The following is a 24,552-nucleotide window of genomic DNA, read 5'->3' as shown; positions in this document are numbered from 1 at the left end:
GTCCACAGGATGAGAAGAAATTGATAGTAATGAGAAGGGAAGAGGGAGTCACTTATCTGGGGTTGTATGGTCTTTGAGTTGTTCTGATACCAGGTGAAGTTTGGAGGCTTTTGTCTGTTTGAGCCACAAGGTGAGTGGCCCTGTGGGCATTGCAGTGAAGTGAAGGTGAGGGCAGGTTTTGAGAGCTGAAATGTGTATCCAGTTGGGGAACCCCTTAAGATTGGCGGCAGTTGAGGTGGTAAGAGTAACTTCATATGGTCCCATCCATTTAGGGGACAAGCCATTAGGTGGAGTAACTGCATTGGGATGGGAGGATGAAATGTTAGAGGAAGGATTAGTTTTTTGTTTGTTTGTTTTGTTTTTACATCTCTCTCAGAATGAAGAGAGGTCCTGGAAGAATTTGATATGGTCTGTGGTGACAATTAGAAATTGTTTGATAAAGTCTCTTAAAGAAGAGAATTTAGGGTGAAGTAAGTGGTGTAGATAGGTGAGGATGTGATAGGTATCTTGGGTGGTATTGGGGGTGCAGATGTGTTTTGGGAAGTGTCTGGGGTGTAGAAAGGAGAATGGTGTTGGATTCATTGTTGGGGAGTGGGTATAGAGCTGCCTGTGGGCCATTTGATTTGCCAGGTTGCTACCTGCTGTAATAATGGAATTATCTCACTGATGGTTTTGCAAAGTACTATGCCTATAGAAGGGAGAAGGGAGACTTCTAGGAGGGCATTGATGTACGAAGTGTTGATGATGGAGGAGCCTTTGGTAGTCATGAGTACTTACTCTTTCCATATTGCTGCATGAGCTAATAATATATGAAAGCAATATTTAGAATCTGTATAAATGATCAAAGATTAACTCTTAGCTTGGGTGAATGCTTGGGTTGGAGCTATTAAGTTTGCTTGTTGATTGGTGGTGCTGGGGGGTAGGGAGTTACACTCTATCACTTCTAAAGCTGTGGTGATCATGAGAAAAGGAACACCCATCCATGAACCAAGTGTATGAGGGAGTTGGCAAGGGTTCTTCCTGAATATGGGAGGGATAGGGGAGTAACTGGAATGGAGAGGTTGATAAAGATTAAAGTCATTAGGAGGAGAAAGTAGAGTAAAGTGACTGAGCGGTGGGCATGTTTTGAAGGTTAGAGTGAGGTCCTCAATCAGTGAGATCTGAAGGGGGAAAAATATGGGAAGGGGGCAGAGTCTGAGAACCCTTATAGGAGAGTAATTCAGTTAAGTGTTGAGGGGAGAGGACTATTAGAGGTGACCCAAATGCTAGGTTTCTTTTTTTTTTTGACTCCTGGATTAAAATGACTGAGGAGGCTATTACCCCAAAGCAAGGTGTATTGTTGTATTGTTGGGTCAAGGTGCTTTAAGAGAAATGCCATTGCTATTCAAAGGCCTTTGAGAGAAATGCCACTGCTTACCCAATGTTGGGTAAGTGAAGGGCTGAGGCCTGTAGGAGGGCTTGGTGGAGGGCCCAAAAGGAAGTGTTGATGGGTATGATGAGGAGCTCTTCAAGGGAGGCTTTGTGGCATTGAGAAGGGGTCAGGCCAGCAAAGAGTAACTGGGTATCCATGTCTTAAAGTATCCTGTTAGTCCCAAGAACGATGAGAGTACTTCAGCCATGGTAGTAGAAACAGGAAGGTGAGAAATAAGATTTTGAGATCCACTGTGATGGCCTTGTGGGCAGGGTTATTTGGAAGCCCAAGTAAGTGACTGTGGGAAGAGAAAGGTGAACCTTAGAGGGGGAGATGAGATATTCTTGCTAGGCCAAGAATTTTAATAATTTGGCTGTGTAGGTTTTACTATGGTATATAGAAGGGCTGCAGAAAAGAAGGTCATCTACAGGAAGGTCATCCATGTATTAGAGGAGGAATGATGGTGACAAAGATAGGTAGGTGAGGTCTCAGGCCAAGGCTTGTCCAAAAAGGTGGAGGCTATCTCTAAAACCCGGAGGAAGGACTGTCCATGTAAGTTGAATGGATACCTGGGTGTCTAGGTCAGTTCGGTAAAAGCAAAGAGGGCTTTAGAATCTTTTTGTAAGGGAATGGGTAAAGAGGCATCCTTAAAGTCTAGAACAGAAAAGTGTGTTGTGGAGGCAGGGGTGGAGGACAAGACAGTGTTTGGATTTGTAACAATGGGGTGTAAAGGGACTACTGCTATGTTGATGGATGCAAAGTCTTGGACCAAATGGAAGGCACCTGAGGGTTTTCTTGATGGTGAGAATGGGTGTGTTATGAGGGGAGTCTGCAGGATATAGGCCTTTGACTAGGAGGTGAGAATTGATGGGTCCCCTAAGGCTATTTTAGTGGTTATTGGGATTGGAATGGAAAGAGATGGGTTTTTGAGTGTGATGTGGATGGTCTCTTGGTGTGTGGCTACAGAGGGGTTGTGTATGTCCCATATCTGGGGATTGACCAAGGATGGGGGCAAGAGTATTGATGAGGGAGTTATTGTAAGTGATAGGAGGAGTAGGAGTTGGAATGGGGATACGTCTTGGAGAGAGTACAGCATGGAAGATTAAACGAAATGGATGAGCTATAGTTACTTAAGAGATCTATCTAGACGTAGTAAGGGAGTGAGTGGGGCATTGGGGAATAATGAGGAAAGAGTGGGAGAAAGGGATCTCGTGAATGAGCATGTAAGAGGTGGCATTCTTAGTGGTTGATATGATTTGCCTCTCACCACGACAATGGAGGTCATAGAAGTAGAGGTGGACAAGTACTGAGAATGTAGCCTGGTGTTCAAAAGGAAAGTGATGAGCCTACCTGCTACTACAATGGTTACCTGGGTTCTAGCATTAGTTCAATGTTGGTATCCCAGTCCTCATCAGTCATCCATAGCTAGTCTCAGAGGTTCTGCTTGTGTTGTGGTGGGGCTGTGTGACCACCTGCCTTACTGGGCAAAAGGGCAATCAACAGCTCAATGGCCCACCTGGGGGCATTTAGTACAGTGACTAGGAGGTTGGCAAGGACTGGAATAAGATTTGGCTCAATGGCCCAACTGACCACAGCTATAGCATGATCCAGGGGGTCTTCTGTGGGTTATAGGGGTAGTGATTGTAGTGGAAGGTTGTTGAAATGTTTTGGTTAGCATTTGATATTTAGCTTGGTGCACCTTTTCTTTTCTGCCATTGTACACCTTGAAGGCCACCTCACGCACTTGAGCCTATGGGGTAAGGGGACCTTGCTCCAACTTTTTAAGTTCAGCTTTAATGTTGGGAAGTTAGGTCATGAGTAAGTTCTGACCATCAAGTGACTTGGGATCAAATTGGTGTATTGGAGTAGAGCCTGATTCAGGTGGTTTAAAAAGGAAGAGGGGTTTTCATTTTTATCTTGGATGACCTCTTGGAGTCTATCATAATTGATGGCTTTATGAGCTGCCCTTTTAAACCTGTCAGTAAGCAGGTAATAAATTGTTCCTTCTTGTTTGGCCCCTAAGGAAATTTTTTAGTCTCAATTGGTGGACTTCATAGTTTCAGACTTGTTCCCAGACTTATCTATACTCCTCTGGGAGGAGGGTGTTGGATAGGATCTCGTGCATATTATTAAAGGTGAGATTTTGGCCTATGTTATGTACTGTAACTCCTTGGTAGATGTGTTAGGGTTGGAGGCAAGTGATCCTAGGTGTCTCTTGATTTGGAAGAGATCACCTAGAGAGAAGGGCACATGAACTCTGCCTACCTCCTCAGACCCAGCACTTCCTGAAGAGGGAGTAAAAGGGCGGGCTCTCAAATGGCTGTGTGAGATTGGGTAATGGGAGGGCTGAAGGGTGTTTGGAATGGTGGTGTGGAGGGAGCAGGTGGGCTTAGTGGAACTCAGTAAGGGGGAGGCTCATCAGTGGGGTTGAAAGGAGGGTTTGGGTCCCTTGTTTGTGTAGGAATAGGGTCTCTGGAAGACCTCTGTGGCAAGTAACAGCTGGGCAGGAGAGCAAGAAGGGCAAAGGAAAAGCTTAGAGCAGAGAATGGTGAAGGATGCAGGGAAGATGGAAGAGTGGAACCCACTACAGCTGGCTCAGAGGCTTCTTCTCCCTCATTGCTGGCATGATTATCAGAGTCCAGAGTCCAGGAGTGTTGACCTTGAGGAGTCTAAAGTCTGGTGTCACTTGGTTAAAATAACACAGTATTTTATCATCTTGTGAGTTTTTAGAACATGTATGAATGTAGAATTTTAACCTTTAATCATCTTGGTTTTAGTAAGACCAGAAATAAAGAGATCTTAAACTTTTTATTGAACAACAATTTATAAAAATCATATTTATAATGTTTATCTTATTTATGTTAAATCTGATTCATTCATTTTAAATTAGGTTACCCACGAAAACCAAGTTTAGTTACCATTCTAAGGCATTTTTTGTTGTTGTTGTTACTGAAGAAAAAATCCTATAAGAAGCAATGGACATTAGAAGCAATGGGCATTATATTTAAAACATTAAATAGAAAATGAGATTTTCCATTGTCTGATCATCTGCATTAGTGATTTTGAAGACATCATTACCTTTTTTGTTTATCCAATTTAAGTTGAACTTTAAATCGTGAATCAAAGGTATTTAGATCCATTTTTTGAATTTTAGTTTATGAGTGCTCTGTATATTGGTTCTGATGGACAGACATATAGACAAGACAGTACATAGAACAAATAAGTAAAGGCCTTATAACTTTTAAAATTTATTAGATTAAGAATTAACCTTTGTAAATTGGCCTCTGAGCAAAGCAGAGTTTAAAAAAACTTTTATAGTTGCATAAAATAGGTCTGAACATAAATTATAATTTAGGCATGCACGATCAAAATTATGAGTTCAATAATATAGATTTTTTTTTAAAAAAAGAAGAGTCCTAGAAAAAATGATATGGTCATTAATTATTTTATTAAATCAATATGAGAGAATGAGACAGAGAGTGAGAGAGAGAAAGAGTGAGTTTGAAGTCATTTTTCTGTGTTGCAGCTAAGGAAAAAATTAAATTGACTTTTTTTTTTTTTTTCTTTAGTCTTAGGCCTCTTATCAAGCCTGCTGAGTCTGACTTTGTATTTCAATATTAGCTTCAGTGTATCCTTGCCAGGGAGATTGCTGCCTATGGCTTTTTAACCTTACTCTATTTCCCAGTCGGTAATTAGGCCATATTTGGATGTAAAAATTTATGAAACTTTATTAGTGGAGAAGAGGAAGAGTGAGTGGTACCATTAAGAGAGTGAGGGGAGCTGTTGAAGTTGTCAGGTGGGGAGTATGAGGAGGGAAGAAAGAGGGAGAAGAAGAGGTGGGAGTAGGAGATGTGGTGTTGAGGTCAGGAGAAAGGTAGACTCCCTATGTGGTGAAGGTGCATCTGAGTAAGGTGATGAAGTGTGGCTGGGTGGGGCAGCACAGCAATATAGAGTGGAAGCTGAGAAAGTGAAAAGTGATCTTGTGGGTTAAAAAGGGGAAACCTGGTAGGATTGGGATGGGGAAAGGGTTAAGGGAGAGTGAGCAAGGAGAACCTATGTAGGGCAGCAGGATTGACACAAAGAGTAAGAAGAATAGAGGGAATGTTTAGAATAGAAAAAAGAGAATGCTTGCATGCAAGGGTTTTCCTTCCATTTATCCAAACAGTCACAAAAGTTGTAAAGATCCCCAAAAATGTTAAGAATGAAGGTGCAATTAGGTGGCCATTTGTATCCATTGTCCAAGTCATAGAAAGGCCATGACTTTGTGGAAAATTGAATCAGTTGATGGGCCTTTAGATCTGGAGCCAAATGGAGGGGGGTGAGGAGGCAGCTGATAGGTGAGTCAGATGGGGTTTTGGATTGAGAGATACCCATGGCAAGTTGGAGTGTTGGAGTGGCTAGAAGCAGGCGTCCCTGGCTCTAGGACAAAACAGAGAAGAATAAGAAGGGACAAGAGTGAAGAGGGGTTGTCAACACATGATTCACTGACCCAGGGCTAAACCCTTTCTGGGACTGAGAGAAGGGGGTCATCACCCAGTACTTCACTAGTCCCAGGCTTGTGAAGCCTGTCAAGAGTCTTGGTGCCTGGTATCAGGGCTTTTGTAGCTCTCCCAGATAGCCATGTAGGCCCAAATAGAATAGAGCCAAGACTGGAGTAGAAACTCACCAAGGGGGAAGAAATGGGAAAGTAGGTCACTTGTAGTGAGTCTTGGTGCTGAGCCAAGACTTAAGTTTAGTAAGTCTCCAGAGTGGAGAAGTGTAAGGAGGATGGGAGGTAAAGGGCAAGGTCACTTATCCAAATAAGGCCAGTGTGGGGAGACAGAAAGAGCCCTCGGTGAATGGAAGGAAGTGTCCTAGGCCTTCAGCCCAGAATCCTGAAGCAGCTCAAATCCCCAAAGGGTCAAGAGGAGAGTTTGTCTCAGAGCCTGTATCCAAGTCACTGGCATCAATGAAAGAAAAGTGGTGCAGGACTGACCACACAGGAACACCAACTACAGAGGCATAAGCAGACTTATTGTCAGGAACCTGACAATGTCTGTCTTGCACAGAGAGAACAACAAGAGAGGGAGAGCAGCAACAAGTGGGAGAAAGCAAAGGAAAGTGAGAGCAGCAGCAACTCCCCCTTGAGCATTATCTTTTACAAGCCAGAATCATGGCTGCCTGTGAGAAACTGATGTGACTCTATTTTTGAGAAACCAGCTTCTACCTCAAGGCCTGTCCAGAGGTAGGGGGCATGACCTTTGTCCTTGGGAAAATCCATAGAGCATTCCTAGGCACACAGCCACCTTGCTGAGTTCTTTGTCTGTACATAACAGGAGAGATCTGCAGTGCCAGGTGTCCCTGACTCAGTTACCTAGGTGAGGACCCATAGCAACCCCCTATCAACCACCAATCAGCATGAGCCAGGGAAAATACCTGGGATTCCAGATGACTCCCCCAGTAGTCTTGGTGATTGATAACATGTTGGGAAACCATGTAGTTTAGCACGTACACCCTCATGGCTTAAACCAATCAGTTCAAATAAATCCCCCTCTTGTACCAAGCAATCACCCCTACCCAACTTGTTCCTGTCAATAAATGTGCTAATCAATGTTAAGAGTTGTTGTTTGATTTTCCCATGATATGAAATGATTCACTGTGTGATCTTGTGACACATAGAGTATCCCCCCAAACCCTATAAAATCTCACTGAACAAAGGACCAGGGCTCACTCCTCAGGACTGCTGCATTGGAAACAGTTGTGAGTCCAGGCTCGAGCTTGCAATAAAGACTCTTGTGTGATTGCATCAGATTCCTGGAGGTCTACTGGGGTCCTACATATCTGGTATTATACCTGTTAGGGGCAGGTTTAGCCTTTGTGACTGGTATCACCTGATTTTTGGAGAAGGTAAGTCACTGTTTCTTTTCTTTTCTCTTAATAGCATTTTCTTTCTTTCTTTTGGTACCAGGGATGAACACAGGGGCACTCAACCACTGAGTCACATCCTCAGCCTTTTTTATACTTTATTTTAGAGACAGGGTATGACTGAGTTGCTTAGTGCTTTACTTTTGCTGAGGCTGGCTTTGAACTCCCAATCCTCTTGCCTTAGCTTCCTAAGCTGCTAGGATTACAGGCATGTGCCACCACCCCTGATTAAGTTACTGTTTCTTTTTCTTTTCTTTTCTTTTTCTTTTTTTTGAGAGAGAGAGAGAGAGAGAGAGAGAGAGAGAGAGAGAGAGAGAGAGAGAGAGAGAATTTTTTTTTTTTTGTAGATGGACACAACACAATGCCTTTATTTTTATGTGGTGTTGTGGATGGAACCTGGGTCCTGCCCATGCTAGGCGAGCACTCTACTGCTGAGCCACAATCCCAGGCCCTAAGTTACTGTTTCTTAAGAACAGAGAAGAGCAACTTTTTATCTCTCAAGGAGAGAACAGAGATACTCAGGTTTTTATCTTTTGAGAATAAGAACAGTATTCATAAAGTGGGCAAGGGGTAAGGAAGATGGCTGTAGTTATGTCAACAGGGGTCCTCTCCCAAAGCTGCCCCACTTGGCAGATGACCTAGTTCCTCTTCAGAGGCCATAGTGGGGAATGGGGTGAGCAGCCGCCCAGTGGGATATGGCCAGTGCCAGGCAGGGCAGGTGTGGGCAGCATAAAGTCCTCAGAGACTGTCTGGGTACCACCACTTCCTATGTCCTGCTTCCTGAGTAGGCCAGCTCTGACAGAAGCAACACCAAGGTCCTGGAGCAGTCACCATGGAAGCCATCCCAACTACTAGTTGCCGTCTGACTCTGACACTCACTTCCCCAAGCCCTCACTGCTGCTGCCAGCCTGGAGCTCCTCACCACAGCCACTGGACTCCCCACATGGCTGCTAAATGCTGCCTTCACTGCCACTGCAGCCAGACTCCTGTCACTGCTGCAGGATGAAGACACTCAGGGCTGGATGCCTCTGTTGCCACTGCATCAGCTTCCGGACTCTCTGGTGCCACCACCATCACACATAAACTGAACTCCCAAACCCCAGCTGGACACCTACGCTGCCCACCTATGCTCCAACGTCAATGCATTTCACTCCATGGTGACACCCCCAAAGTCCTATATTTGACACCAGACCCTGATGCAGCTGCATGTTGCTACTGCCACACCAGACTTTGGAGCTCCATGCTTCTGCCACCAGACTCCAACATGGATGCCAGACAGTGATACTCAGTACTGGATGCCGAACTTTATTGCAACTGCAGCGGGACTCCTGTTAGCAATGCAGGACAAAACTGCTTATGGCTGGAAGCCTCTGTTGCCCCCACCACACTTCTGGACTCTTTCACTGATACCACCACCGGACCACCTTGCAAACACACTCCCAAACCATCCAGATGATGCCTCCACAGATGCCCCAACGCCAATGCTCAACTCCCTATGCAGGAAGCAGCTGCTTATTGCTGTCACCAGAGGCCACCATTTGGTGATGCTGCTGCTGCTGCTGCTACAGCAACTCAGCCCCAAGGCTGCTGCTGTTTTGCCCAAGATAGCAGAAGCTGGGGAAGCTGGGCATTCTACATGACAGTGGGCTCGCTAGTGTCTACCGCATGCCACCTGCCTTTCCTCCCCTAGGACTAGCCACCAGTCCTTCTAGACCCTTGAGGAATTGTGATGCTAACTCAGAGAATTCATCCAAGGAAAACAAGTAAGTACTTTAAATAAAGGTTGCAGTCCTCGAAGCAGGCAGTATGCTGGGCTAGGTGGGTTCAGCCAGCTGGTGAGAGGCCAGGTCTGGACTTTGACCCTGTGGGGCAAGCTGGGAAGGGATCTCTGGCTGCTCTGGGAGAACCCTCTTGTCCTTTCTCATGAATTTACCACCCTTGCCCCTTCTCCCACGCCCCCACCCCACTCCTTCCTGAACAGGACTCTGGGTCCTGGAGACAGGGCTGATGGGCAATGGGCCTATGGGCAGTATTGAGAAGCCTAGGTACATTGCAGCAGTTGGGGGACAGCCTGACTGACCAGACTCCATAAACCTGGATTGGGGAAAAGCAGTCTCTTGGGAAAATACTCCCCTAGATCTATCAAATTTAGCCTAACATGAGCTACTTCCAAAAGATTTATCAAGAAAGGAAAAATATTAGTAAGTTTTGTCTTGCTAAAGGGTAGTGTGAGGAAAGGCAAAGTTTTCAGAGTTGGTACAGCTGGACCCAAATCCCTCTTAACTGGGTGATTTTGACCAGAGTACAGAACTAGGTACAACCTTGGTTTTGCATCTTGTAGAATAAAGATGGTGAGAATGATAAGCCAGGGGTAAATTAAGCTGTTGAGCACTACCTCAATTTGGGAGCCAGGAAGGCTTTTGGCATTATTTCCCTGAAGAAATATATGCCGAGATTAAATGCAACACACTTAGAAATGCACCTTTGGAAGAAAACTGACCTCTGAGGTAGGAAATTTAAATTTACTTCATGTTTTTAGATGAAATAATAATATATGGGAGATCATAGCTAAAGCATGAAATGTTGGGTCAGGCTCATAAAATTATAGGCTGTTTTCAAATTTGTTTAAAATTACATTAAGATAAATCTATGTAGTTTAAGCCTCCTGGGATATCCCCCAGCTCTACCACACATACATGGAGCACTGTCCACAATTCCATAGTTTTCTTTACAGTGTCACCAAATATATCAACATATGTATATACATATACACAGATGCACATTTTGTAATATCTTGTTCCTTTTGACCTATTTTGGGACTTTTTGAAAATATAATCTTATATTGTCATACACATTCTTTAGCAGCTTTCCCACCTTAATTTGCAGACCTTCAGCTGACCATTAGGAAGAAGGAAACAGCAGACAAGCTTGAGAATCAGAAGAACACCATCCCTGCTCTAGTCACTCTGGAACCTGACTAGCCTGCGCACACCTGCTTGAGGAAACATTAGCCCTGCTTGAGCCACTTGGGGCTGGCTGATCAATGGAGGGTAGAAAATAAACTAACCAGCAGGACAAATGAACTGTTTCATCTGCTGAGATGGCTCTTATACTATGATTCATTACTTCTGTCATGGACATAGTCCTTTCCTTGGTGCTTACTTCAGGATTGATAACAATAAAACACATAGCTAACAATATCAGGAAACTAGTACATGTACCAGTTCAAATCTCAAAGGGCATTAAGGATTAGGATCCAAGCTCACTACTTGGAGGATGGTTTTCTATTCTTGGTGGATTCAAAATTATAATTGACATAGTAGAGATTATGCTATTAACTTGTTTATTTCTTCCATGTTTGTCTTCCCTTTACATTAAAACTATTATATCTGGGCTCGGGATGTGGCTCAGGTGGTAGTGCGCTCACCTGGCATGCATGCGGCACTGGGTTCGATCCCCAGCACCACATAAAATAAAGATATTGTGTCCACCTAAAATTAAAAAAATAAAATATTTTTTTAAAAAACTATTAGGTCTACTCTATAAGAGGATGAGAGAGAGAGAGAGAGAGAGAGAGAGAGAGAAACTAAGATATGACATCACATAAAGCTTTAAACCAAGAAGATAATAATGGCCTTTGATTTAAAAGATTAAATAATGAGCATCAAAGGGAGTAATGGTATAGTCCCCAAAAGACTCCAAATGATGAAGTCCCCAAAAGACCCACACCAATTGTAACACACAAGCTTTTCTCCTAGCAAAGAAGATATTTTTTAAAAAGTTAACAGGACTTCTAGAGAGCTCATTGTGGTTTGAGCTCCTCTTTGTTGTAAAGGTCAGATTTCTCTTTCTTGTAAATGTTAGGTCAGCAGGGCTGGGGTTGTTCCTCAGTAGTAAAGCACTTGCCTAGCATGTGTGGGTCACTGCTTTTGATTCTCAGTACCATATAAAAATAAATAAATAATAAAGGTATTTTGCCCATCTACACCTGAAAATAAGTCTGCAATCAAGATGTACAAAAGTTACTGTTTTTGATGTACAAAAGTTACTGTTTCTGTTTTCTTAGTAAAAAGTTGTGAAATCTCTGTTTAACCTAAGAACATTGAAGAAAAAGTAACTGTTATATTAACTACCCTGTTGTTTAACTGAGTATAAATCTCAGATAATTTTTATACCTGGGGTCCAGAGATTTTTTGGCATTAGTCCCTCTGGATTGCTGCAACTTAAATAAGCCTTCTTCCCCAAAATTCCACAGTTGATAAGCCTCATCTGTCCTGCATCAATGTCTGTTTGAAATGCTAGAATGTCCCCATTCTTGAAGGGTATACAGAGACAGTCTCTCTTGACACAGTAGTGAAGTCTATTCAAAGAATAGAATATGAATTCTATTCAAAGTCATTAATCATAAAAGACTAAAGGGAGATTACACTCTAGTGACCTCTGGAAGTAAAGTTAATATTGCATGATAAAACTTGTATACATATATTGAATTGCTGTGATTCACCCCATAAAGATATACAAATAATATATCTGAATAAAAAAAATTTAATCTGGAGAAAAATGTGTTTTGTGAGAAATCTGAATGCCATGTTTGCATTTTTGTTGTTTCTAATATTATGCTGTAACTATATTTAATTATGTCATTACATTTTTAAACCTGAAAAAGACATCCAAATTTTGTACCGCAATATTATTAGCAAAGGGAATATTTCAGTGTTTAGAATTTATGGTTTCCTGTTTTTAAAGCTAATATGTTTAATTGGAGGTTTGCAGCAGATACCAACTCCATCAGAACCTGTCTGGTGAAGCCACAATTTTGTGCCTGCCCAGGCAAGTGCCCAATTGTGCCTAGTTCTTTGCCACCCAGTAGATAGTGCTCTGACCCAGGGTGGTGGAGCCTGCATTCCAGTCCCCTTGCTTGCCTATCTTGGGGCAAATTTGACTGTTGTGCTCTGCTTTAATTTCTCATCTGGGAGGATTTTTATCCAATTTTCCCATGGAGCTATTGGAGATCAGTGAGAAAATTCATCATTTAACAAAGTCTGGCTGGTTCAGTGTGAGGAGGGGCATCATGCCAAAGCTGGCTCTGTGGCTAACCCCCACACTCTACTCGCTTTCCTGTATGGTCCCTGTGGGTGGCAGGGGGAATCTTGTTCATCTGCCATGGAGCTTGCCGGCTCCAAGGCAAAGGGACCCTCCTCTGACCTGTACCTGCCCAAACCAAAGGTAGTCATTGTTAGTTCTCTCAGTGGGTGGGAGACATCAAGTAGTAGTGAGTAATAAACAGTGAAATGCAAAGCAATAACAGGGCAATATCATGGGTTTTCTTTAAGTTACTTTAAGGTGTTCTTTATTTTTTTAAGGCAAATGGGTAATCAGAAAATGCAGGAAAAAAAACAGGTATACAAATAAACCCAAAAAAGGGAGCCAATTAAGAAATATATCAAGTAAGATTAGTGGGGTAATTACTAACTCTTCACAGGGTCAGTTGGTATCATTGTAAAGCTAGACAATGGGATCTTCTGAAAATAGAATTTTATATTCACATATACATTCTTATGACCATAGGTGCCTCAAAATATTCCTGAAGAGAAATTTTCTTAGTAATTCAGGAGCACAAAAGTAAATTCTGTCTAGTCAATGACCCCCAAAATCACATTAACATAGGACTGACTTGTAAATACACCCCCCCCCCCCTTTAATATGATGGCCACTAGTATGAAAAACTCTATCACCTGACATGAAGGAGCTGAACACCCCGATTGGTAAAGAGTGCTGAAGGTGGACCCCAGTTCTCAAGGCAACCATAAAACAGCAGTACATTTACAAACAGCACTATTTCATTTCTCATTCTCTGCTGGGAGATGACTCACTCTCATGAGAGGGCTCTTTGTTTGAGCCTTACTTTACTTTTTACTTATGAGAAAGTTCTCGTGCATGGCTTTCAGTGTCTGGCTTTCTTTCCTTGGAACACAAGAACTGAAGTTTGGAGCTTCAACTTTCCACTCTCCTGTGATGTCTAACCTGGTGCCTCCATTCAGATCAACAGCCATCTACAGGGCAGGTATATGAACTTCACCTTGTTTCTCTCCCAGCTTTGGTTGAGATGATGTCTAACTTAACCCCTGATATCTTGCCTTTTGCTTTGGGCTTCTCTGTGTACACTTTTCTTTGTCAAAACCTGTTCCATATGTCACACGAGTGCCATCTTTTCTTACAGTAAGTAACTGTAGTGGCACCTTTTTTCCTCCTCCTGACATGCAGATGTACACTCTCTCTTGCTTTTTATGGCATCTTTTTGACCAAGGCCACCAGAGAGGCAATGAGACTCTACTGTTGTGGCTGTTGCCTTATAGTGACCCCTGACTCTCTTCAGTAATGAGCATCATACCATCTTCTTTTTGAGGCTATTCCAGAAACTGAAGGCCAATGAGTTTCCCATCTTTACCTACTTATAATTTGGGTGAATTAGTTAGTATAAGATATCGCACAGCTAAGAAACTTTTTTCTCAGCTGGTATCATTTCTTTACCAAAATGGTAGTTTTTTACTGTATAATACATTGCATGGACATCATGTCCCCTCACGGGTTTATTCCAAGGGAAAACCCTGCAATATAATGATCCTTCCTCTTTTCTATGTCATTTATCATGTTGTTATTTTTGGACTGGCTCTGATTCCAACAGGGTGACAAAAAAACCTCTGGCTCCCTCTACTTTTCAACATCAGGCCCATCCTACTCTTCAAGTTCTCTGAAAAAGAATTAAGGGTCACTTCCCAAGTCATATCAATTGTCTGGCATAAGGTTATTAAACATGTTTATTAAATAAGATTATAGGTTTGAGAAACAGAGTTCAGAAAACAAGGCATGAGTTGCTGAACTTGGACACACATGCTACACTCATTCTAGGGAACCACTACATGGGTTTAAAATGCAATGTTATGTGAGGGATGCCTTTATGTAGTCATCTGGCTTTCAGGTCAGTAGTGCTGAAGAACTCCTGGCATATCATCAGGCTGTTATTTATTTAATTATTTTTTTGTGTGTTTGTGTGTGTGCGGAGGGTAACAGGAACTGAACCAAGGGGCACTTAACTACTGAGGCACATCCACATCACTTTTTATTGTTTTATTTTGAGGCAGGTCTTGTTAAGTTGCTGAGGGCCTTGCTATATTGCTGAGGCTGACCTTGAACTTGCAATCCTCCTGCCTCACCCTCCCTGGTCCCTGAGATTACAGGAGTATGCCACTATACCTGGTTGGCTTTATTTTACAGACAGCAAATCAACCATTGATATAAGCTACCACCTCCTTGCAGTACATCCTGTGAAACTAGGGCATTTTTTGCCTGGAGACCCTCAAGAAGAGATTAATTTTCTTTTGTCATGTTAATTGGCCTCTGTATGAATTAGGGGATAAAAATAAACGGTCCACTAATAGAAGTTTAAACTATAATACTCTTTAACTATGAGATTCATGTTGCAGAAAGGAAGTAAAATGGCCAGAAGTCCCCTCTCTACAGGCTTTCTTTTTACTAAAGTATCAAAAGATTTATGTGCTAAATGCAGCATTGATTAGGCCCTTCTAGCAATGATGAGTCAAAACATTGCTGGCCTAGGGGACCCCCCCCCCCCGAAAACTAACCCTTTCTCTCTCTCAACAATGTACTTCACACTCAGAGCTGTCAAAACCCAATTCTCCCACTTTCCTTTGTACCCACCATTATCTACTGCTCCCACTCCCCCCATTCTGGTTTCCTTCACAGTAAGCCTATCCCTACCAAGCCCATTGCCAGTTTACACCCATTACAAGAGACAAATGGAGAATCTGGACCAGACAAATGCAGGTGTGTTTTTCTATGAAAGATCTAAAAGAAATCAAGAAGATTTAGGAAGGTTTTCTGATGATCCTGATAAATATATAGAGGAATTCCAACATTTAACCCAGGTTTTGAGGTAATCTAGAGATGTATGAGTAATTTTGAGTCATATTGTAACTGACAGAGAGAGACATCAGGACACAGAAGCTTCTAGGGTTTGGGGGAATGATTTACATATCACTAACTCTATACCCTGTGGGTCGTCTGCTTTTTCAACTGAGCATCCTCAATGGATTTATGATGAATCACCAGGGGTGGCATAGCAATCATATGATTATTTGTCTCAAAGTAGAACTTAAAAACAGTAGGATGAAAACTATTAACTATATGAAACTGGCAACAATTGATCAGAGATTGGAGTGAAATCCCAGGGCTTTTGTAGAAAGATTGAAGAAGGCTTAGTAAAATTATGCACCCTTAGATCCTACATCTCATGAAGGGCAACTTATTTTAAAAGATAAGTTTATTCTTCAATTTGCTCCAAATATTAGATAGAAATTACAAAATTGGTAGTAGGCCCTGGGATTTCCCTTGAAGGTAGCCCACAGATCTTTTATGATTAGACCAGGATGAACATTTAAGGGATAGATAAAAGGAGAAATGAGGGACAAAAGACCAGTGCAATTATTGACTGCAGTTCTTAATGGTCACCCCTTTCTTCCTCCACAGGACCCTTAAGTCTCTGAAAATATCTGTCATTGTTACAGAAAGGAAGAACATTAGAAGAAAGATCACCCAATTAAGGGCAGGCTTCAAAGACTCCTTGCCCTATATGTGGCAGGAGAGGCCACTGGAAAGTTCACTGCCCTGGAGGCTGAAGGAACCTCAGATCAGACACTCTCAAAATGATGGCCCAAGAATGAGCAAGCCTTGGGAGTCAGCCAGCATCCCAGACAGTCACCATCGCTGGGGCTGGACTGAGGGTAACTTGAGGCATGAAATAGTGTCATTCATTTCCTTTAGGATGCTGGCACCACCTATAGTGTCTCAACCTTGGATACTTTTCTGCTGATTCCTGCTTGGTATTGGGAGTCAATAGAATACCCAATATAAGACACATTACTTCTTTTCCATGTTGCAATTGGGAAGATAAAATATTCACTTATTCTTTTTTTGGTAATGGCTAACTATCAAACTCCATTATGATATCTTAATAAACTTAGGAGCTTGTCTAAGTTTTCCACTCAAGACACTGAGTTCTTTTCTTTTGATGTCAGCCATTGAACAATCAGAACAATTGATTGACCCTAGCTTGTTGGATTCTCCCTACAAAGGAATGACTAGGTAAAATTATGGTCTCTAATTCTAGAATCAAAGAAGAAAGATGGACTCATTATAAATCACTTCTTATGCAGATGTTAAATTATGACCTCTAAATGAGACTTTGTCACATTCAGGTCATGGAAAAAATTTCACTTTAGAGCAAACCAATTTCCAAAAGTTTGCAGTCATTAAGCCACATTTGAGTCCATCTTCATCTTATCTTCCATTATGAATGCCAGAATAGCAAAGACATAAGGAAGGTTACTATCAATTTGGGATGAATGGGGCTAGGGTTGTGGCTCAGTGGTAGAAAGCTTGCCTTGCATGTGTAAGGCCCTGGGTTCGATCCTCAGCACCTCAAAAAAAATTAAATAAATAAAGATATTGTATCCATACACAACTAAAAATATTTTTTAAAAATTGGGATGAATATGGTTTAAGCCAACCACAGGATATCTCAATCAGAAGACCTCAATTTGTTGCAAAAAAACATAACCACACTTGGGATACATGGCCTAGTTCGATTTAGAAGTCAGGATAGACCTCAAAATCTTGATGTCAACATATTGTGATTTTATAGCCTTATGATTAGTTTGGGACTAGTTGGTTCTTGAGACCTGAAATTAGATGGCCAGCCCCCAAAGGGAATCAGTCGATATGTGGGACTAACTTATGGCTCTGGGTTCCTCCAGGCTGGATGGGAAAATGTATTGTTGGGTACCTAAGAATGCAAGGGAGGTGGACACAAAAAATAAGTCAATCTGCAAACATCCCCAGTCTCAAGCATAGATGGGGACTGTTTTTCACTGGTATGATCATTTAGCTTCACAGTTCATCCCAAAAATTGGTCTAGAGGATATAAATGTGGTACATGGAAGGTTTAGCCAATTATATTCAAAAAGCTTTCAATGACACTGAGAAAGGCATTTCTTTCCTTAATGCAGACATGGTACTCATGAAAAAAAGCTGTTTTACAACACCAAATGGCCTTGGTGTTCTTACCTTGGATGTTCTTACAGCAGGTCAGGGTGGCACTTGTTCCATCATTCAGACTGAGTGTTGCATTTACATTCTTGACAATTGAAAGATCTGCATTCCTGGCTGGGTACAGTGGTGCATACTTGTATTCCCAGCAGTTGGGGAGGCTGAGGCAGGAGAATTCCAAGTTCAAAGACAGCCTTAGCAAATTTGTTTCTGTTGTTTTATGCCATCCAGTTTGTGGTGTTTTGTTACAGCATCCTTAAGATACTAATACATTCAGAGGGTCTGGGTGCATTTTGTCTTTCTCTAGTGCAAAATTACTGTCATCTTTTTAAAAATCTACCTGGGAACTTTTAGAAAAGTTTGCATAAGACCAGGGTCATGTTAAGTCAAGTGTAGCCTAAGAATCTAGAATCATCCACACAGGGGCCTACCTGGGAATTAATGATGTCAACATCAGAACTGAAAGTCCCCATCACATAGTCCTCAAGGCCTGAAGTGCACATCTGGGGTAAAAAGAGGGAATCAGAAAGACAGGCACCCACATTGGAAGCCACAGGGAAACATGCCAGCTTCGAGTCAGTGTAGCAAGTATCGCAAGGACTTTCCACCATGGGGGCTGAGAAAGACTATAGGTGATGAAACAGAGCACCACTACTGAGACCTGCTTAGGTGTTTAACAGCATGGACACCTGAAGAGCTGAGAACAAGAAAGCATGGACCAATCTACTGGGTAGGCTACTTGCAGGTCCACCAAGGTAGAGGTTGCCTAAGAAAAAGCAGAATTAGACTGCTTAGACTCCCTTCCCTGCAATCTCAAGAGCCTGCCCCCCCCTCACTCAGGCCCTGAAATCCTCATTTCCTTCTCTTGTGCAGCAGGGGTTTTTTTTTTTTTTTTAATAATTCTTGCAGACTTTTAAAATGTCCTCTGTACATATTTTATACCAACTTTCACTTATCAGAAAAGTAGAATAAAATCAGATCTAAAAGGATAAAAATCAGTTTTATGACCTCCCAAATTAAAAATAACTGAAAGTGAGAATTAAATTGTTCATTCTTTGAAGAAATGTGAAGTCAGAGTCACAAGAAAAATAAATCCATATTTAAACCCTTTTAATATTTAATGACTTGATATCAGTTTCCACACAAGTGAAATATGTACTTCATATTTGAGATCTATTTCACTTATGTATATCTTTATGTGGAAAATGACACCATGCCTCAGTTAATAATATATGGGTTTATAAATATGGAATTAAAAGAAACTTACCCTTTCCCTTTGTGCAGCTCTGACTTCCAAATCAGTTTCTATAGAAACAAGTAGACAACTGCCAGTACCAGAAGTCTGCCAATTATAACTCAGCTTTTACTTGCTGGATAATAAAGCCAGATTCCAAATTTGGCTAGAGGGTTTTGTCAGTAGATCCTGTTTACAAGAGTTTATACAGCTGTTTGCCACTGGAACACCACCTTGCAGAGTATAACCATGGCATCCTTGGTTGATAATCACCTGTTGCCTAGTAATCATCATCCTGCATGGAAACAGACAGCACTAGGGCTCTTCCATCCAAGCTTAAAATTCTTAACAAGCCCAACAAGCCTGCATTTCAAGGAGGTCTTCATCTGCAACTAGTTATGTTTAAAATTGGCAAACAACCATGGCGTATGAAGCCTATGGTGCAGCATTGCTGGTTTCCTCTTGAACTCCAGTGTTGTCACTGTGCACCGAAGTCTCCTGCTGCAAACAGGGGAGTTGTTCTCCTGTACTGAGAACAGGCTTCCAAAGCTCAAGAGCCCCTGTACAGGATAATGCAGGAACTAAAGGCAAACACTTTCTCCTCCTTAATGATGCCTCCATTTTTTTTTTTTTTTTCTCACAATATGTACTACCAACCGAAGTGACTGGGCCTGAGTGTGTGTTCGTATCTATGAAACCATCATGGTGCATGCACATCCAAGGCATGTGGAACCACAGGTCAAATAAGGTACAGATACCAAGTAATGGTTCTAATTACAAACGCTATCTCTCAGGAACTCTTCATCCATTCAGAACTAAACCCATCACTGCACAACTCCCTGGAGATGGAGGAGCTCCTCAAATATGTCAGGAAAGGCTTTATTAACATCATCATTAACATTTAAAAAGGAAACGGAGCATTTCTCCTTCTTCTGGCAATTTGGTGGAGATGTTAAAAGCGCAAGATAAAGCAATTTCAACTTCTCTTCAAATTAAAAACAAAACTAAGGCCAAACGTGATGGGTGAACAAAATAAATCAAAACTTAAATTTCAGCAACTCTAGCTTTTCAAACCAGCAAAGCCTCTGACTCCTGCATTGTGGTGAGGCTTAGGGTGCTTGCCGTGGCTTCTTGCATGCCAGCAAATAGCACCATTTTCTCATCACGTTGAGGACCGAGAAGCAAAGGATCCCCTTCACTGCAAACAAAGGGGGTCATGGTAACACTAGTGATCCTTCATAATTGACACACCGTGACAGTCAAAATGAAATTGATGGTCTCCCTGCTTCTTGCTCAAAACATACACGATCTGAGCAGCAGCAAGTACCCACTTGGCCTGCAGCAATTTTTAACTGAGTCATTTTATAAATTGGTTTTTAAATGTCTCAAGTAACTCCAGGCATGTCCCCACTCCCACCTCAATTAATTTCTTTTTTCTTTATCTCAAATTCAAGATCATAAATCCTGTGGGGTAGAATAAAGGGTTTGGGGCCAGACCTTGCTGGGCATTGGGCTGGCTCCCTGAAGCTGGAATCCAAAGGAAATTTCCCAACAGCCCAGGACTGTATGCTCAAGACCCACTGAAGGGAAAAGAAGATACTGACCCAGCAAGTAAGGGGTTCTGTGGGGAATGCTCACACTGTGAGCAAGACGGAAAGAAGGGGCAGCACTGGGCAGGGCCATCACCAGCATACCTGGATTTGAGGGAGTGCTACCTGTTAGCATTTACTAAGTGCTCCACTGAAGCCAGCACCAGCCACAATCCTCACAGGAAGTGTGGAATAATCTCCAGGAAAGTGTTGCCCCAGCAAACAACACTGATGTGCAAGATCAGCTCCTATCTAATGTGCTTTGACCTGAATACACCACTAATCCCTGGAGTAAGTGCAGTTATGATCCCATTTTACATTAGGAAAAAAATAGGTGAGTCAGAGATCAGAAAACAAGGCTGGGGAGAATCCAGCAAGGTCTGGCCCCAAACCCTTTATTCTACCCCACAGGATTTATGGTCTTGAATTTGAGAAAAAGAAATTAATTGTATTCAAAATGCCTGGGACTAGCAGCACTTTAAATTTTGGATTTTTTTTCCCAGATTTTGGAATATCTGCATAGACATAATAAGAAATCCTAGGGATGAGACTCAAGTCTAATCATAAAATTTCTTCATTTTTATATGTGCCTTAAACATAGAGACTGAAGGCAATTTTATATCATATATTTAATAATTTTGTGAATCATGAAACAAAATTTTATGGTATAAAATTTTCCATTTGGGGCATTGTGTTGTCACCCAAAACATGTTGGATTTTTCTAATTTTAGATTTTTGGACTGGGAAAGCTCAACCTGTCCTAAGAGCTAACACATATGAAGGCAATGCCTGCCTCAGACACTCCAGTGAAAACTACATAGGCTACCTTCATTAATCCCCTACCAGCCAAAATAGATCATATCACCCATTTAACAGATGAGGAAACTGAGGCAGAGAAGAACCATGTAGGCTAGAAAGTGGCAGAGCTGGGATTTGAACCCACACATTCAGGTCTTACCTCCCACTCTCTAACCCATGATGGGTGTAGACCTGGCCCTCAGATGGTGAGGGACAGGGGGATTTTTTTAATTTAACCACACAAAAACTCTCTCTGAATCTGGTGCTTCCTAGGTATATTTAATGATTTCCACTGCAACACTGCCCTGAGCAGTTTCTTGTGTCTCCCAAGTTCTCCAGCTGGGGCCTTCCTTCCTGTTTTAAGAAGTGAAAGTGTGGGGACACCAGTCCATGCCAGATATAGTTTCAGATCTAAAATTAACAACAATGACCTAGCTCCAGCCTGACTCTGAAGAGAAGAAAGGGGAGAAGGGAAAGAAAATACCAACAACCAGTTCTTCACAAATAAGAATAATAATAAAGGTTCTTTCAAGTGTCAGGGCATATTCTTAGCAAGACCCTAACACCTAAATCAAGTCCATGCTATAAAAATGGCACAAAAGCCAGAAGCCAGGATACAGGCCTGACTTCCTTTAGGGAGACAGAGGATTTGCTGGGTGTCAGGAGGCTGGGTGTCAGGGATGGAGCCAGAGAGTGCCTGACTCCCTGGCAGGCACATACTTCTGTCTGGCCCCACTGAGTTCCATCTGGGAACCCTGGGTGGGGTTCTGGAGTTGCAACCTTTTGTGGTCATCATCATGCCTCTTGCTCACCTTCCCAGCTAATCTTGAAACAGCCCAAGGGCATATCTACCATGCCAGCCAGGTGGGCAACATGAGGATGCATCTTGCAGACCAGCAACCTGGGTGCCCAGTGCACTGAGGGCTGTGGATGTCTGGATCTGAAAGCCCTCTGCATTTATAAGAGGCCATGTGTCCCAGGGGCCAGACCTAGCCAGAGTCTGAAAAAAGGCAGGACACAAAGACAGGCCCATTTCTGGAGGATACAGAATCACCTGGACAGCTCAAAGATACCCCAGGGCTTTGTAGAATCTTCCTCAGACTGCATGGCCACCAGGGACCACCCATCTAAAATGTATTTGACAGATATTTTTAAGCTTACTGAGTGACCACTAGGAATCAGATCTTATCTTGCCCAGCTCCATTTTATCTCAATAAAGCACTTCCCCTAATAAACCCTTACATATTTAATTCCCTCTTGGTGTCTGCTTCTTGCAAACCCAGACTAGCCCCATGTCTCTTCTCAATGTTACCCTTTTCTAGGAGTTACTACTTATCTCAGCAGAACAAATGCAAATTCCTTGCACTGGCCTCCAAGGCCAAGGACCTCTCTACACTTGACTCATGTGTTAGTTGGCTTTTTTGTCACTGTGACCCAAAATCCTGATGAGAACAATGTAGAGGAAGAAAAGTTTACTTTAGTTCCTAGTTTCAGAGGTTCTGTCTGTGGTGGTTTAATGTTGCTCTGGGCCTGAGGCAGAATATGATAGGAGAAGAATGTGGCAGAGAAAAGCCACTCATCTCATAGTGATGCAGAAACAGACAGCACAAGGAGTCAGGGACATAACACACAGCTCCCAAGCACACCCCTGGTGACCCACCTCCTCCAACCAGACAGGATGTGTCTGCAGTTGCCACCCAATAATTCCCTGATTAGGCTACAGCTCTCAAAGTGTAATCACACACCTCCTGTGTCAGCATCTGACCTTTTGGAGGACACCTCATATTCAAATTGTAACAACTACTAACCTTATCCCCAGCTTAGTGCTCTTCTGGTGGTTCCTTGAATACCCCAAGTTAATTCTGCCTTAGGGCCTTTGCATCTGCTCTTCACCCCCCACCCCCAGTCACTTAACTGAGTCAAAGTTGCACCGGCCCCCTCCTCAGCTCTGGGACCTTGATTTTCATAGCGCTCCTGGTCTCTGAAGGCCATCCCAGCTGAGAGGCTTTGAGAGAGGAAGTGTGAGGAACAAAGGCCTTTGCTCACAGAGGCACCTGGTGCCTCTCAGGCCCCAGGGATCAGGTTTGGCTGGAAGGCACAAAGATGAAAGTCTAGAATCCCTTTTATTTACCTGAATCTGAGGGCGCTGCCAAGTGTGGAACATTGAGGACGGCTGCTGGGCCGCAGCAAGTGGGGTAGAGCAGCAGCCTAGTCCTTCCCCTTCGCTCCTCAGCTCTGCGAGAGCCGGACCCCGGAGGTGACGAGTTGGCGCCGGCCAATGGGCGCCTGCGCGGCGCCGAGGAGGCGGGGCGGCCTGAGTGGGGGGAATCCCGCTCAGAGTTTAATTTCTCAGCGGGGCTGGGGTCTTGGCAGAGTGCCGCCGCTCCTTCCTGGAGGCAGGGGGTACGCTGTGGCCTGCAGAGCCTAGAGCCACAGGAGCAGTGCCCACAGGAGGCCAGCGGTGCCAGTGGCCCCAAGACCGGGGCATCCTCTGCCTTCTCTCCGCTTCTTGCTTCTGCACAGCAGTGTCTCCTGGGAACCTAGGGCGCCTCCGCGGATCGCTGTTGCTGCAGAGGTGAGCCTGCCTTCTCGGCTGGGGCATCTGGGGCATGGAATCCAAAGGCGAGCTGAACCCAGGAAATGGTGGCGAAAAACCCCAGCCGGGTGAGTCGTGGGCGCGCGGTGGGGGTGGGGGTGGGGTGGGGTGGGGCGCTGGAGGGGCTGCGAGCGGTTGTACATTGTCTGTCATTTTTAAACCCCTGAAATTGAGGTTAAGTTTATTATCCTTTAAGATTTTAAATTACTAGGGCTGCTACAGGGATCTCTGTGATTAAGTCCTTTTGTTACACCCACTTTGCCACGTGTCTGTCTGCTAACTTGGTCAGTCAGTAAGCTTAAAAAATATTTATCAACATACATTTTAGATTTACTTTATTAGACAGTTTGGTGATTAACATATGGTAATTGTTCTGGATAGTGTTATATATCACATTAGGAAATAACTCAAAGCATTAGGACAAAAGAGTTTTAAAACCATTATTTTGTGTCTCAGTTACTCAATAAAATTTTCACTTCTCCACTTTGCCTGAGGAGAATCTTCCAAGAAATATAATTTTGGCGGTTTAAAGCTGTGGATCTCAAAGTGTGATCACCAGCTAGCATAGGGACACCAGGAGGGAATTTGTTTGAAATGCAAATTCTCAGCTTCTACCTTAGATCTGTTCAGTCAGAAACTCAGGGCCCAGGTCAGCAATCTTTGTGCAGCAAATGCTCCAGTAGATTCTGATGCTTTAATCATTTAACTTTGCAGAACCATAGTGGCAACAGGGAGGATGAGGGTAAAATCCTTTTGACCAAAATAATCTTGGCAAAATCATGTACAGAACAAACATGTCCTTGTTGGCTAATTGCAAAGCAAGCCAAGTTATTTTTAATGCTGCCAGTGACATACATAGGAATATGTACTGCTAAAATGGGAAATCATTTAAATT

General features: G+C 42.9%; 1 long non-coding RNA gene across 4 annotated transcripts in view; it reads right to left on the bottom strand.

Annotated features, from left to right (window-relative positions):
• Window positions 1-23,303, bottom strand: part of LOC114079074 (uncharacterized) — a 72,919-nt gene extending 49,616 nt beyond the window's left edge. For 3 of the 4 annotated variants that reach the window (XR_003580431.2, XR_003580430.2, XR_003580433.2), the window contains exon 1: window positions 23,193-23,303. This is a non-coding gene — a long non-coding RNA (uncharacterized lncRNA). Of the gene's footprint in view, window positions 1-17,458; window positions 17,598-23,192 lie in introns of those variants that run through there. The other variant, XR_003580432.2, reaches the window with a different exon arrangement.
• Between the last annotated feature and the right edge of the window lie 1,249 nt (window positions 23,304-24,552).

The sequence above is a fragment of the Marmota flaviventris genome, chromosome 16 (genome assembly GCF_047511675.1).
Source record: "Marmota flaviventris isolate mMarFla1 chromosome 16, mMarFla1.hap1, whole genome shotgun sequence".
In the NCBI taxonomy this organism is placed as follows: Eukaryota; Metazoa; Chordata; class Mammalia; order Rodentia; family Sciuridae; genus Marmota; species Marmota flaviventris.
The sequence above is the reverse complement of the archived record's forward strand: the minus strand, read 5'-3'. Positions and strand labels throughout refer to the sequence as shown.